Source organism: Petaurus breviceps, unplaced genomic scaffold, assembly GCF_028583685.1.
Source record: "Petaurus breviceps papuanus isolate PSGF00001 unplaced genomic scaffold, PetGlider_PUasm1.0 523, whole genome shotgun sequence".
NCBI lineage: Eukaryota > Metazoa > Chordata > Mammalia > Diprotodontia > Petauridae > Petaurus > Petaurus breviceps.
The window spans coordinates 4,679,290-4,683,431 of NW_027186356.1; the positions used below are offsets into that span (position 1 = coordinate 4,679,290).

General features: G+C 41.6%; 1 pseudogene; it reads left to right on the plus strand.

The window, feature by feature from the left end:
- The first annotated feature begins 430 nt into the window (after positions 1-430).
- On the plus strand, positions 431-886 carry LOC138172268 (small ribosomal subunit protein uS15-like; annotated as a pseudogene).
- Positions 887-4,142: the final 3,256 nt, after the last annotated feature.

Sequence of the window (4,142 nt, forward strand, 5' to 3'; positions counted from 1 at the left end):
CTATCTATCTATCTATCTATCTATCTATCTATCTATCTATCTATCTACCTATCTATGTACATATACATAGAAGGGGCCATCTTTCCTTTTAATTTTACAATGGGGAAAACTAAGTCCCAGGATGGGGGTGAAGCTAGTAAGCTTGAGATCTGAGAATCAAGGCTAGATTTCCTGACGCCCAAAGAAGACCTGGGTTCGAATCTTTCCTCAGATACTAATATGTGCCCCTGAGCAAATCACTTAAACTTTCTGTGACTTAGTTTCTTCATTTATAAAATACAGGTGTTGGATTTGATGGCTTCTAAATTCCCTTTCAGGGCTAAATCTATTATTCTATGACCTTGGTCAAATCACTTAACTGCTCTGGGCCTCAGTTTTCTCTCCTGTCAAATGAGGGAATTTCTTCTTTCGCTGTCTGCTCATCGCCATCATGGGTCATATGCACGCTCCTGGGAAGGGTCTGTCTCAGTCGTCTCTGCCGTACTGCTGCAGAGTGCCCACATGGCTGAAGCTCACCTCGTACGACATGACGGAACAGATCTACAAGCTGGCCAAGAAGGTCCTGACACCCTCCCAGATCGGTGTGATCCTGAAGGATTCTCATGGCATGCCACAAGTACGCTTTGTAACTGGCAACAAAATTTTGAGAATTCTAAAGTCCAAGGGACTTGCCCCTGATCTGCCTGAAGATCTTTATCACTTGATCAAGAAAGCTGGTGCTGTTCAAAAACATCTTGAGAGAAACAGAAAGGATAAGGACTCTAAATTCCATCTGATTCTGAATGAGAGCTGAATTCACTGGCTGGCTCGGTACTACAAGACCAAGAGAGTGCTCCCACCTAATTGGAGATATGAATCATCCACAGCCTCTGCTCTGGTTGCATAAATTTTGGTTTATATACTCAAATAATAAGGTCACCTCTAACTGAAAAAAAAATGAGGGAATTTCTTGAAGGATGATTTCTACGGTTTTTTTTTTTTTATCATGGCTTTCAGGTAGTCCAATAATTTTTAAATTATCTCTCCTGGATCTCTTTTTCAGGTCAGTGGTTTTTCCAATGAGACATTTCACATTGCCTTCCATTTTTTTCATTCTTTTGGATCTGTTTAATAGATTTCTCATGAAGTCATTAGCTTCCCTTTGCTCTAATCTAATTCTGAAGATTTTCTTCAGTGAGCTTTTGAGATTCTTTATCCATTTGGCAAATTTGGCTTTATAAGGCATTCTTCTCATTGGCTTTTTGGGCCTCTTTTGTCATTTGAGTTAGTCTATTCTTTAAGGTGTTATTTTCTTCAGTCAGGTTTTTGACTCTATTTTCATGATTTTCTTGTATCATTCCCATTTCTCTACCCAATTTTCCCTCTACTTCCCTTATTTGGTTTTCAAAATACTTTTTGAGCTCCTCTATGGATTGTAGCCAATTCATATTTTTCTTGGAAGCTTTTGGTGCAGGAGTTCTGACTTTGTTGTCTTCTTCCTGTTACATGCTTTGATCCTTTTTGTTCCCCAAAAAAGGAATCTAAAGTTGGATTGCTGTGCTTTCTTTGCTTGCTCATGTAGCCACTCAATTACTTGACTCTTGAGTCTTTTGCCACAGTAGAACTCTGTTTCCAGAGAGGAGATTTTTTCCCAAATAGCTAGGACTTTTCCAGATGTGGGAGCTTTTAGTTGGGTGCCATTTTTGAAGCCTCTACAGGCTCTGGCATCTGGTCACACACCCCAGGACCTCCACCCAAGACAGTGTTCCAGATCCAAGCAGGTTAAAGCAAAAGCACCCCTCAGACTGCTCACTTGGTCCCCCTACAATCTTCAGGCCAGGAGCTCTGAAGCAGCCACATGGTGGCAGCTGCATGCCCATGCCACAGTGTTTCCACCACTTCTCACCTTCTCGCCCCAGAGACAGAGGCCAGACTGCACTCTTAGACCCCCTGTTCCCGCAAAGTCCACCCTGACTTTTTACATAAATGCCAAGCATTTATGGGTTGATAATTCTGAAAACTTCCACAGCTGCTGGGGATCCACTCTACCAAAGTCTGCTCCAGCCTCTCCTAGTCAGGCCTGCCCTGAGGTTCAAACTGTGGGCTCATGTGGGACTGGTCTCAGCTTCCAGCACTCTCCAATGGACCCTTCCTGCTGGCCTGTCGGGCTGCCTTCAGCAGGAGATTTATTTCTCTCTGTCCCTTTGTGGATTCTGTACCTCTAAAGTTTGTTTGGAGTCATATTTTATAGGTATTTGAGGTCGTTATGGGGAGAGCTCACAGCGTTTTCCTGCTTCTATGCCTCTATCTTGGCTCATCTTTTGAAGTGGAGAGAACCAGTAGAAAATAATACCAATTAAAAAAAAGTATTATCAAGATGCTTAGGTGAGCAAAGTCATAACAACAGAATTTGAGGATGAAAATGGAAGGACTAAAGATAGAAGAAAAATGGAAACGATTTGCAGAAGTCTTTTCTGGAATCACTACTCTTGGACCCAAATATCACAGTCCTCAATGTGTTTATAGAGGAGGTGGAAAGGTCACTAAAGAGAACAAAAAAGGAAACACAGCTTAATTGGGCCAAGTACACATTTTGCTTGTCTTTGTATTCTCAGAACTTAGCTTTGTACCTGGCATATAGTGAGCACTTAACTAATGCTTGCTAACTTGACTGATTGCCGAGAGTTAGGAATTCACTATGGATAGTGAGGTCTTCTTTATGTTTCTGTTTGATGATGACATTGCACTGATTGCATCAAGCCCCAAGACATGAAAGAAAATCCTGTAATAGAGCTGTAATTAATTACAGCTAATACCTGATCTATCCCATGAAAAAGTGGAAACTACAAAAAGTTCCTTTAAACATGAAAGGGATATTATAGCCTGAGCACTGTCTGCATTTTAGGGTATAGTCTGAGAAGTTTTCACCTCTCTCACACATTTTCCTTTAGAAAAGCAGATCTAAGAACCTGTGCTAGCAGTCATCCTGGGTATGCTAGGGTGCTTGGTGCTACAAATGGAATAGTCAGAAGGATCTGCAAACTAAAAGGAAAGTTTGGGGACTGAGATATTTCTTTGTTTCCCAATTGTGGTGGTTGTGAGTCTGTGGAGCCATGGAGCAGGAGCACAGAACTGCCTGTGTACTGACTTTAGTGAGGTGAGAACTACCTACATTGGGACTCTGGCAGAAGCCAGGAATGGCTTCAGAGTTCAGAATCTAGCCCCAGTGCAAGATAAGAACTGTGCTGCAAGGTAGGAATGCTGAATGTGTTTTCTTGCTTGCCCCTGGGACAGTTTGTGAACCAAGGGAAAGGTGGAGTTGTCTATGGTGTGTGGGTAGAAGTTCTGTGGATCCCCAAGTACCATACCCTGTTTGCTTTGTTTTTCAGATACCCATCAGGACTTGGAAGCAAGGGTTGGAGCAGTGTTAAGACTGGGACTTGACTCATTAGAGCCTGTGCCTGAGAGTGCCAGGGAGAAGCCTGCAAGGGCAGCATGGGGAGAAGGACACCCCCCCCCCAAAAGAACTTTATTTGGACATTTTTGTTTTGGACTAAAGGGATTATAATGTTATATACTTTGTGGTTGTTTAAGGTCAAGTGATCATTCTGGTAATGAGTTGTTATGTTATGTATCTTGCAGATGTAATGTGTTTATTTTGTGGGAATTATGTTATACTTAAGAGATGTTAATGCCAATTCAGATATAAATTGCCTGTTTAATGGGCATGAAAATCTTGGGGCTGAATGTAATGGTAAGGGAATTTGAAGATCTTTTCTGCCCCTTAATGGGCCTCACTTGGAGCCCAAACAGAGAAGTTTGCTTAGGGGAGGCTTGTTTTTCAGGAAGGGGCACACCTTGTTACTTTGTAATTAGGCAGTGGGTCATACAGGTTGTGATGTTGTGTGACCCTGGAGAAGGATATCTACTATTTATCTATCTATCTATCGAATCTATCTATCTATCATCTATTTATATATAGATATAGACATAGATATAGATGTAGATTTGATTAAAGTAAGATTGTTAACCCTCTTTTGAATTGCTTTCTTTTAGAAAAGCAGATCAAAGAACCTGTGCTAGCAGCCATCCTGGGTATGCTAGGATACTTGCTGCTGTACCTCTTTAGCAGTCTTCATCCTCTGTTTTCCCACTCATTATCC